The following is a 12897-nucleotide window of genomic DNA, read 5'->3' on the forward strand; positions in this document are numbered from 1 at the left end:
CTCATGGAACCACCATGGCTCCAGCCTCGTCAGAACCCAACCTCCAGATTCAAACAACTACTGGCAGAAGGATTCTGAAGCAGAGGGCAAGACCTCTCAAGATTTGCTGGTTGTGAGCAATCAGGGGCCCCTCTCTAGGCTGCTAAGCTCAGGATGTTAGAACATAACACTAATGAGACCAAGATCACAGGCTTTTTCCTAAACAAGTCAGTCAGCTTTGACCTTGCCTAGGGGACAAAAAAGATTTCAAGTCTCTTCTCGCTGGCCCCATCTGAGGTAAATTTGTACTAAAAAAAAAAAAATTTGTACTGGGAGATATTAAATGTCCCTCCGGGTGGCTAGAGGAACCGGGCGGAAGGCAGATTTTCACATTGTGTCAATAATGCATTACCTATTCCCAAAGTATCCTATTTTAAAAATAAAACTAAACGTAAGCGTGCTGACCTCAGGGGCAGGGGGTGACTTGGAACCCAGATGGTCAGGAGCTCCAGCATGAGTACTCGTCACTGCCACCCTCCCTCCCGGCACACTCCTGGCTCCCTGCCTCCTTCACCCATATGTCTGCAGCTCTCTACATTGATAAGTTCCTACTGCCTGGCACAGTTGTTTTGCACTTGAATTGCGCATAATTTGCTTACAAAATGGTGATTGATTTTTAAATCTTTTTAAAGCAAACCGACTCCGTATAGGACAGAGTAGAACCGCCCCATAGGTTTCCAAGGAGCAACTGCTGGTTAGCAGCCGAGCTCTTAACCACTGTACCACCGGGGCTCCAAACCATTTTATAGAGCCAAGTAATATACAGTTTTAGTGTCGGCCAAGTGTCTTACAGTATATCCCTTTGGTCACAAAACAGACAACATAAGAATATGGAGATATGGAGACAGCTCCTGGGATCCTTAGCTCTGGAACATGAAAGACACCAAATGTTCATCTGTTTAACGAACATCATGAGCCCCTCTCACACACGACCTTGAAGTGGGCGTGCCCATTTCATCTCCCTAGGTTATACAAGCATCGATCCAGTAATTCAGCAAGGATCTGTTGAAGGTCCATGTTGTGGCAGGCGCTGAGCTGATGTACAAAGTTAAACAAGACATGGTCCCTGTCAGTTCTGGCTGTTTGGGGAACTGCTGGACTGCTTATTCTCCTGGTGTCTATGTGCCTAAAAGGGTGTGCATGGAGTTTTTTGTTTGTTTTTGTTTTTTGTCTCTAAAGGAAAGAGGAGTAGTACATGCAAGGAACTGGAAAGAAAAAGGGGGAGGGGAGAGAACAGGTGGGGACAATGGAGGGACAGCATGATGTCATTTGCCCACCCCCTCATACAGCCTAAGGAGCTGGCTTAGGTCCACTATGGTAAGGGAAATGAGAGTGAGAATTTGAAGAACATTTTCTCCTGAGAGCATGCATTCGGTCACTCTGGGTACAAGAAGGACAGGTATGGCACCCAGCGGAAGAAGTGCACACAGAGCTGAGGAGGGCCTCATTCTTCCCCAAACTCTGCCACAGACCACAGCACCACCTGGGTGCCCTAAAAGCTCAGCAGAGAAACCTACGCCAAGGAAGCAGTGCTGTCACGCAGACCTGCTGCTGAGTCAGGGGCAAAGTAGCATGGCAAGTTACCATACTGGGAAACCAAGGGTGGGCTTGTTCCCACTCTGGAAACTGGAGGAGACTTTGAGGAACAGTCTGGGTCCTACGATGATGTAACAGGGCATAAAAAGCCACTGTAATTTGATCCATAATCTCAATAGGACCTCATTGATACTCCAAAGCTCATAATTTCGGATCGTTTGGGTTGTATTTAAATTGAGCTAAAAGCTATCTCCCTGGAATTTTACGCTTCGACCTTGGTTCTGTCCCTAGTGTTATTAGATTAAAAGAAAAAAAAATATATATATGGCTTACTAGGCTACAAGCTCCTTGAGGACAAAAACGTCATCTCCTTTATCTCTAGACCCATAATTCTGGCTATAATGACTAAGTTAAGTGTAACAAATGTCGAGCTATCCTAAACGACACCATCAGCTCCATAGGAAAAATAGTTCACATTTGCATTTAAAAGTTAACAAATAGCTATTCTTCATATTCGAAAGGATAGCCCGTTAGTTAGTTTGGTTACATATTCTACTAATTGACTTTTATTAGTAAAAAATTTGAAAATAGGCTCAGTTCGAAGGATTTTCAAAGCTGGCGGAGTATGTACATAAACAAAAGACAGACCATACAATCATAAAGAAGAGACTGAGAAAACCTCTCTGCCTTAGAAATGAAGCTGCCCTAAATGTAACGGTTCCCTTGCTGGTCCTCTGCCAAACGCTGTCATCCTCCTGCCTCTACCATTATCTCTTCCCTGGGACCAAAGGACCACAGAACATTACCAGTCAAGGGAAAATTTGACATCATCTGATCCAATCCTCTCATTTTACAGAGTGTCTAGAATTCCCTACAGCTTTAAACTCTATCAATTTCGCTTGAGCATATATGATTCTGTAATTAAAACATCGATATTTATAAAGGTTTTGCAGTATTTGCATGAAAGGTACTATTTACATTTTTTTAAGTCCTAAAAGCTGTTGAGATTCACATCTGAACAAAATCTTTCAGTTCTCAAAATATAGTTCCCTAGTACCATCAGCAGTAGAGTTGCAGTATCTGAAGGTTGTGATGTTGATGGGATTCTATGATTTCGTTATGAGCCTCGATTGCTAGCAGGGTTAACTGTGATTGTAAAAACTGTACTTGCAGAGGCTGTAACTGTGAAAGAGTGAACTAAGGGGGAAACACTGCTGGACTGGAAGCACAGTGGCCAAGCCTAAATTCTCTTACAAGTTTTGCTATGCTGTTACCTCCTGAGGCTCAGAGCAAGGGAATAATCTTCTCTCAGTTAAATTTTATCAGACACCAGGAAGGTGAAGTGAGATGTCTTTTTGACACCTGCAGCAGACCTGAACAGCTGATAACTGAGTAACCTCACCCTGAGGACTGTTTGTCCTCAGCAGTTGGCAGTTGCCGTCAAGTCGATTCCAACTCATAGCAACCCTATAGCACAGAGTAGAACTGCCCCATACGGTTTCCAAGGAGCGCCTGGTGGATTTGAACTACCAGCCTTTTGGTTAGCAGCTATTGCTCTTAACCACTACGCCACCAGGGTTTCCTACTGAAGGACAAATTGTTAATGACTGTTTCGGACTAGAAAAACGACTAGAAGGGGGAAGTTGTCCTCCAAGTACGAAAGAACAACAGCTAGAAAAACCAGAGGCTGGCTTGCGGTGTGACGGATTGCCTTCTGGCTGTGGTCTTGTAACTACTACTAAAAGCTTCGGTTGTTGTAGTTAGATGCCATCCAGTTGATTCTGACTCATGGCAACCCCATGTACAACAGAAGGAAGCATTGCCCAGTCCTGCACTATCCACACAATTGTTGCTATGCTTGAGCCCATCCTTGCAACCACTGTGTCACTCATTCCACCTCATTGAAGTTCTTCTCTTTTGTTGACCCTCTACATTACCAAGCATATTGTCCTTCTCCAGGGACTGGTCCCTCCTGATAACATGTCCAAAATACATAAGATGAAGTCTTGCATCTTCACTTCTAAGGAGCACTCTGGCTGTACTTCTTTCAAGCCGCATTTGTTTGTTCTTCTAGCAGTCTGAGGTGTATTTAATATTCTTCACCAGTACCATAATTCAAAGACATCAATTCTTTTCTAGTCTTACTTATTCATTGTCCAGCTTTCCAATGCATACAAGGTGATCGAAAATACCATGGCTTGGGTCAGGCACACCTTAGTCCTCAAAGTGACATCTTTGCTTTTTAACATCTTAAAAGAGGTCTTTTGCAGCAGATTTGCCCAATGCAATACATGATTTGATTCCTTGACTGCTACTTCCATGATAGTTGTTTGTGGATCTAAATAAAATGAAATCCTTGACAACTTCAACCTTTTCTCCATTTATCGCGATGTTGCTTATTGGTCCAGTTGTGAGGATTTTTGTTTTCTTCATGTTGAGGTCTAATCCATACTGAAGGCTCCAGTTTGATCTTTGTGAGGAAGTGCTTCAAGTCCTCTTAGCTTTCCAAAAGCAAGTTTGCATCATCTGCATATCACAGGTTGTTAACGAGTCTTCCTTCAATCCTGGTGTCATGTTCTTCTTCATATAGTCCAGCTTCTCAGATTATTTGCTCAGCATACAAACTGAATAAGTATGGTGAAAGGATAAAACCCTGACACACACCTTTCCTGATTTTAAACCTCGCAGTATCCCTTCCCTTGTTCTGTTCAAGTGATTGCCTCTTGATCTATGTACAGGTTCCTCATGAGCACAATTAAGTGTTCTGGAAGTCTTATTCTTTCCAATGTTTTCCATAATTTGTTATGATCCTCACAGTCAAATGCCTTTTCGTAGTCAATAAAACACAGGAAAACATCTTCCTGGTATTCTCCACTTTCAGCCAAGATCCACCTGACATCAGCAATGATATCCCCCATTCTACAACCTTTTCTGAATCTGTCTTGAATTTCTGGCAGTTCCCTGTCAACATACTGCAGAAACTGCTTCTGAATTATCTTCAGCAAAATTTTACTTGTGTGATATGAATGATACTGTTTGATAATTTCCACATTCTCTTGGATCACCTTTCTTTTGAATGGGCACAAATATGGATCTCTCCCAGCTGGTTGGCCAGGTAGATGTCTTCCAAATTTCTTGTAACAGATAAGTGAGCATCTCCAGAGCCGCATCCATTTGTTGAAATATCTCAGTTGATACTCAGTCAATTCCCAGAGCCTTGTTTTAGGCCAATGCCTTCAGTGCAGCTTGGACTTCTTCCGTCAATACCATTGGTTCTTGATTATATGCTACCTCCTGAAATGGTTGAATGCCAACCAATTCTTTTTTGGTACAGTGACTCTGTGTATTCCTTCCATTCTTTTTTGATGCTTCCTGTGTTGTTCAATATTTTGTCTATAGAATTGTTCAACACTGAATTTTTTTGTTCAGTTCTTTCAGCTTAAGAAATGCCATGTGTGTTCTTCCCTTTTGTTTTTCTAGCTCCAGGTCTTCACACATTTTATTATAATACCTTACTTTGTCTTCTTGACCCACCCTTTGAAATCTGTTCCGCTCTTTTACTTCATCATTTCTACTTGCTTTACTTGCAAGAGCAAGTTTCAGAGTCTCTTCTGATGTCCCTTTTGGTCCTTTCTTTCTTGTCTTTTTAATAATCTTTTGCCTTCTTCATGTGTGATGTCATCACACAATCATCCAGTCTTCGGTCACTAACGTTCAATGTGTCAAATCCATTCTTGAGATAATCTATAAATTCAGGTGGGATATACTCACGGTTGTATTTTGGCTCTCATGGACTTGTCTTAATTTTCTTCAGATTCACCTTGAACTTGCATAGAGCAATTGACAGTCCGCTCTGCAGTTGGCCCCTGGCCTTGTTCTGACTGATGATACTGAGCTTCTCCATTGTCTCTTCCACAGATGTAGTTGATTTGATTCCAGTGTATTCCATCCGGCGAGGTTCACATGTTTAGTTGCCAATTAACTTGTTGAAAAAAGATATTTGCAATGAATAAATTGTTGCTCCTGCAAAATTCTGTCATGCAATCTCTGGCATCGTTTCTATCACCAAGGCCATATTTTCCAACCACCAATCCTTCTTCTCTGTTTCCAACTTTTGCATTCCAATCACCAATAATTATCAATGCATCTTGATTGCATGTCTGATCAATTTCAAGCTGTAAAAATTGGTAAAAATTTTTAATTTCTTCATCTTGGCATTAGCAGTTGGTGTAAAAATTTGAATAATATTCTCTGTTCATCTGGAAGCTCTGCTGATACCTGTTGACTTACTGGTATTAGAAATACCCATGTGGTAAGCTCCCAGCATCATAGCAACATGCAAGCCACCACAGTATGACAAACTAACAGATATGCAGAGGAAAAATTGGGTAGGACTTTGCAAATAAGGTGCTTGTGGTCCACCAAGGGGATTGGACAGCTTGCTAGTAATACAAATAATGTGCATGGCACTCTTGTGGGAGTGAGACCATGAAATAAGGTGTATGGCACCCTAACGAGGGGATTGGTCAGTTTTGCCATCCCACTAGTCTTTGAATGAGCCATTCCAGAGGTGGAAGGGAAACCCTGGTGGTATAGTGGTTAAGAGCTACAGCTGCTAACTGAAAGATTGGCAGTTTGGATCCACCAGGCACTCCTTGGAAACTCTATGGTGCAGTTCTACTCTGTCCTATAGGGTCACTATGAGTCGGAATTGACTCAAATTGACAGTGGGTTTTGTTTTGTTTTGTTTAGCGGTGTAAGAGGGGGGCCTGACTACCACCAAGAAAGAAGAGCCAGGAGTGGAGTACATCCTTTGGACCCAGGATCTCTGTGCTGAGAACTTCCTAGACCCTGGAGACACAGAGCTGTTACACCAGAGACGGTGAGAGAAGGTGAGAAGCAGGGACAGAGAAACAGTGGCAGCAAAGGAAGCAGAACTAGAGATCAGCAAGAGATGGTAAGGTCGGCTTCCTGGCCACAGAGCAAGAAAGCTAAATGCCTTTGGGCCAAGGTTTCCTGGTGAAGTGAGGTGCCTCCAGGCACTTATTGATGGAACTAAAGAGCTTTGTAACACTTGTCGAGCCAGGCAGGGGCTGAGGGGCCAAGGGCCAGAGAGAGGCCTGCCTGTGGGCACAGCTGAGAAAAAGCTGTCCTGATCAAAGAATTGTATCCTGAACTGTACACTGTTACCTCCCTAACAAACCACATAACTGTGAGTATGGTCTGTGACCTCTGTGTGGCCATTGCAATGAATTATCAAACCCAGCAGAAGAGGAGAGAGTGCTGTGGGAGGGATGGTTTGTGACAGAATTGGTAAAAAAAAAAAAAAAAGGTTGGGGAGGGAAGGCATGTCTGATCTCTCCCTCATATGAATCAGTCTTGGTCTGTTGATCTTGATTTGCCTTCCCCGTTGTGAAGTTAGAGGAGGTCAGACACCTCCATGCTGCCATTTTCACAGTTGTGGGTATGGTCAAGGGCCCTCCAAAAAGGTTGTAATCATTTATAGAGTTAAAGGCAAGCTCTTATTTAATCTGGCCTCCCATACATGGGAGGAAATAAAAGAACATGACATTAAGTTAATAGTAGGTAAAACAAAAATTATACAAAAGTTGTAAACACAAACAACCCTCGTCCCTGCCAGTCCCCCATCTCCAGGCCAAGAGATATCCATGTATCCAGCAACAAAGACTAGAGCCCAAACTGATTTCTGGATAAGCATGGAGAACATAGGAGAAAGCTGAAATTCTGAGTCACTAAGGCAATTGCTGGGAGTAGTGCCTTGGAGAGAAACCAAAATCGTGAAGTTTTTCTTTCTATAAAAATACACATATACACAAATACGTATTGTCTTGAATTGTGTTCCCAGAAAATGTGTGTCAACTTGGGTAGGCCATGATTTCCAGTATTGTGTGGTCGTCCTCCATTTTGTGATCTGATGCAATTATCCTATGTGTTGTAAATCCTCTATGATGTTAATGAGAGGATTAGAGGCAGTTATGTTAATAAGGCAGGACACAATCTACAGGGTTAAGTAGTATCTTCAGTCAATCTCTGCTGAGATATAAAAGAGAGAAGTGAGCAGAGAAGAGAGGTACCTCCTACCACCAAGAAAGCAGAGCCAGGAGAATAGCTAGTCCTTTGGACCTAGGGTTCCTGAGCTAGAAGCTCCTAAGCCAGGGAAAGACTGATGACAAGGACCTTCACCCAGAGCTGTCAGACAGAGAAAGCCTTTCCCTAACGCCAGCATCCTGAATTTGGACTTCTAGCCTCCTAGACTATGAGAGAATAAATTTCTGTTTGTTAAAGCCATCCACTTGTGCTATTTCTGTTACAGCAGCACTAGATGACTAAGACATATACCAATACGGAAGGCCACTAAAGCATGGTTTGTAGTGGGGAGAAAAAGTTACATAAACATTTTTCGCTGGGAAAGTGATTATATTTTTGGCAATGTTCTACAACCACCAAAAAGGATCGTAGTGTCAAGAAAAGATGCCTTCGACAGATTTTTAAGAAAAGCAAGTGACAGGACAACTTGAAGAGCATGACCCCGTTTATCTATAAACACGCCTGCACACTTTTTTTCTGAGTGCATGCTCGTGGTTACAAAGAAAAAGGCCTAGAGCAATACGCACCAAAATACGACCAGTTGGTGACCTCAGAGGAGCATGGCAGGAATGGAGTGGGGAAGTGGCATTGGGGGTCTTTTATTTTTTCACTCTATATACTTATGTTAACTTTTGTATATAACTTCCTTGTGTAAATTTTTTATAATAAGTATGCATTGCCTCTGCAATCTTTCCTTGAAGTAAATGAAATGCCAAGACTGTTCCTACTCAGGGGGAAGGAAGTTGTGGGCACCAAGGAGGCGTTCATTTTCTCTGGACGCATGGGCCAACGATCATGCACAAGCCGTCATAGTCAGGTCAGCGTCGATGTGCTCCATGATTCAGGTGTGCTTCCAAGCTGCCACTGATCTTATAATCCAGCTCCCAGTGTGATTCAAATACATCACAGCTTGACTCAATTCCAGTCTATAGGATATAATTTCACCCCAAGCCAGGAGCCTATGCCCACCAGACTAAGGATTTTATTGAGCATCTGCAACTGAGCGCCTATGCCATGAACCAGATGCTGCACTGGAGTTAGCAGAAGATGAAGAAATGTTTTTTTTAAAGCATATATTGATCTCAAATGGTAGGATATCTTCCCCTAGAAGAGAACAATATCAGTCGTAAGACTGTACACAGTGGAAATTATCTCTCTTCAAAATGCTCATTCAGACAACCCTCTCAGGCTGAAAGCCTGGCCAAGGCTCCACAAAGTCTATGCTTCCCCACACCTCCCGGAACGTGAAAGCTGCTCACAGCAGGTCCAAATACAGAACCAGTGGTCAACTAAGACCAAGGAACCACAATCAGAGACTTGAGCGGTGTGTTTCCGGGAAAGGCCATATAGATCCACCAGCCCTTAACCTCAGTGCTGAAATCCAAAACTGCTCCAAAGTGGAAAGGTTTTTATAACTTCTTTTGCCCCTCAAAACTGACCAGCCCTTAGTTCAAATGGGAGCAAAATCTGACCTGAACCAATATGAAGCTAATTGCAGTCTTTCACATATTGTGAATATTTGAGATATTTTAAAATATTAACTCATCCATATTAGAAAATATTAGTCACCTCGACTCCCTAGGGATGTTATGTTACATTCAGTATATTCACTGTCCTATCTTTCTAAAATCCCAAAACTGTGAAATCTAAAACACATCTGGTCACAAGGGTTTTAAATAAGAAGTGAGGGCCTTCATATACTACGACCAATGAAGGTTTCAAAGAATTGGGATTCAACTTTTCCCAAGAATCAGGAGCAATATGGCTCTTTGAGTACTCACCACACACACACACACACACACACACATTAGGTCAAAGAGTGTTATTAAGGGCTAATAGCAGCATCATTACCTAGAGAAATAAATTACTACGAATAAAGAGAATCAATTAGAACTATGATCATGCCAAAACCATTAATAAATAGGAAATGCCTTTTCACTGCTTTGGTATTTACAGAAATTGCCCTATACTTGTGATCAATGAAATAACACACTCAGAACATTCTATTCGTGGTACATAAAATAAATATGACCATCAAAAATTTTGCCTTCTCAAGGAAACCTTTCCTGATTCTTCTAAATAAATACGATCTTACATTTTCTTCTTTGGAAAAATGTTGGGGGAATCAATAATAAAGGTCACTTTGGTGGATTGCATAACCACACAATCTAGCCAGCCTGTGAAAACTACATCAAAAGGTAGGAACCGCCTGCCCCATAGATTTAACTCCATGGCCCACTGACTTCATAGGAAGGACCTATGGAAAATATTAGTGCTATCTAGCCTTTGAAATAATTTATAAAATAATTTATAAAATCCCCCTGCCTTCATAAAACTTACAGAATAAAATAGAGAAAAATTTTGTGACCTTGAGTTAAGCAAAGATTTCTTAGTTATGATACCCAAAGCACAGCCTATGAAAGAAAAAATTGACAAATTGGACTTCATCAAAATTAAATATTTTATTCTTCAAAAGCCACCATTAAGAAAATGAAAAAAAATGCAAATCATTAACTAGATAGTAGACAAGTGCCAACTTTGGTGAAGGGAAAGGCAACACACAATATAGGGGAAGTCAGCACAACTTGGTGAAGGCAAAGTCACAGAAGTTTCCTAGACACATCCAAACACTTTGAGGGGCCCAGTTGCTGGGCCTGAGGGCTAGAGACCATAGATTCAGGGCACATCTAGGTTAACTGGCATAACTTTACTTCATAAAGAAAATGTTCTACATCCTACTTTGGTGTCTGGGGTCTTAAAAGCTTGCAAGTAGCCATTTAAGATACATCTATTAGTCCCATCCTATCTAGAGCAAAGGAGAATGAAGAAAACAAAAGACACAAGTAAAATATTAGTCCAAAGGACTAAAGGACCACATGAACCACAGCCTCCACTAGTCTAAGCCCAGAAGAACTAGATGGTGCCTGGCTACCACCACCAACTGCTCTGAGAGGGATCACAATAAAGAGTCCCAGACAGAATGGGAGAAAAATGTAGAACAAAAATCAAATCCACAAAAAAAAAAAAAAAAACAGACTTACTGGTCTGACAGAGACTAGAGAAACTCCCGAGACTAGAGCCCCCAGATACCCTACTAACTCAAAACTGATGCCACTCCTGAAGCCCATTTTTCAGACACAGATTAGACAGGCCTGTAAAACAAACAATAACACACAAGAGGAATGTGCTTCCTAGTTCAATCGAATATATGAGACCAAATGGGCAATTCCTGCCTAAAAGCAAAGACAAGAGGCAGGAAGGGACAGGAAAACTGGAGAACATGGAGAACCCAAGGTGTAAAGGTAGAGAGTGCTGTCACTTTGTGGTGATTGCAAACAACGTGACAAAACAATATGTGTATAAATTTTTGAATGAGAAACTAACTTGAGCTGTAAACTTCCACCTAAAGCACTATAAAGTTTAAAAAGAAAATGAAAAAACAAGCCACAGACTGGGAGAAAATATTTGTAAACCATATATTTTATAAAAGATTTATATCCAGAATATAAAAAAATACATTTCAATAATAAAAGGACAAACAATCCAATAAAAATGGGCAAAAGATTTGAATAAGCCATTCACCATAGCACATATGCAAATGTCTAATCAGCACAGGAGAAAATGTCCTCATTATTAGTCATTAGGAAAATGCAAGTCAACGCCATTTGATTTCCCTGTATACACACTAGAATGGCTGTAATCAAAAAGACTGACAAAACTAAGCATTGGTGAGAATGTGGAGAAACTGGAACCATCATACATTTATGAAGGCAATGAAAAATAGTACAAGCACTTTGGAAAAGAGTTTGGCAGCTTTTTTAAAAAAATGTAAACATAAACATATGCTTAAAGGTCCAGTAGATCTACTGCTAGGTATCTAAATAAGGAAAATGAAAGCATAAGTTTATATTAAAAAATTTGCATTGGGAATCATATAACAGATAAGAGTTTAATTTCCAAGATACATATAAAACTTTTGCAACTTCACAACAAAAAGACAACCCAATCAAAAAGTGGGCAAAGGACTTGAGCAGACATTTACCATAGATAGAAGATATTAAAATAGCCAATAAGCACATGAAAAGATGTTCGATGTCATTAGTCATAGAGTCGATTCCCACTCATACTGATCCTATAGGACAGAATAGAACTGCCCCATAGAGTTTCTAAGGAGCACCTGGTAGATTTGAACTGCCGACCTCTTCTTTAGCAATTGTAGCAATTAACCACTACGCCCCAGAATTTCCATTAGTCATTAGGGAGATGCAAATCAAAACCACAATGAGATACCACCTCACCCCAATTAGAATGGCAATGGTCAAAAAATTGGAAAGCAACAGGTGTTGGTGAGGTTGTGGAGAAACTGGAAACCTCATCCATTGCTGGTGGGAATGTAAAATGATACAGCTGCTGTGGAGAACACATATACACATTTGGCCATTCCTCAAAAAGTTGAACATAGAATACGACCTGGAAAACCCAGATCTAGGTACATACACCCAGAAGAAGTGAAAGCAGAAGGCAAACAGAAATCTTTACACCAATGTTCACTGTAGCACTTTTCACAATAGCCAAAATGTGGAAACAAGCAAAATTTCCATTGAAAGATGAACGGATAAGCAAAATGTGGTATGTACATACAACGGAATATTGCCCAATCATAAAGAGAAATTAAGTCTTGATGCGTGCTGCAACATGGATGAATCTTGAAAACATTCAAGATTCAGCAAAATAAGTCTCATTTACATGAAATAAGTAAATATCTAGAAACCAAAGATTATTAGTGGTTACCAGAAAGGAGAAAAAGTGGAGTTTGGGCTTAGGGGGCATTGAGTTTATGTTAATGGTGGTGGTGGAAAAGTTTGGAAAAGGATAGCAACATGAGGAATGTAATTAACATCACTGAATTGCACATGTAGAAATGGTTGAATTGGTGGTTTTATTGTGTACATTTTCACCATAATTAAAAAAAAAAAGAATATTCAGAGGGCAAAAACTTGTATACAAATGTTCATAGTAGCATTATTCACAATAGGCAAAAATTGAAAATAGCCCCAAGCTGAACCAAACCAAATGAATAAGCAAAATATGGTATATTCATGCAATGAAATACTACTCAGCAGTAACTGATACATACAACACAGTTAAACCTCAAAAAAAAAAAATTTCTAATTAAAAGAAGTCAGACACAAAAGAGTCCGTACTGTATGATTT

This window comes from Loxodonta africana, chromosome 1, assembly GCF_030014295.1.
Source record: "Loxodonta africana isolate mLoxAfr1 chromosome 1, mLoxAfr1.hap2, whole genome shotgun sequence".
In the NCBI taxonomy this organism is placed as follows: domain Eukaryota; kingdom Metazoa; phylum Chordata; class Mammalia; order Proboscidea; family Elephantidae; genus Loxodonta; species Loxodonta africana.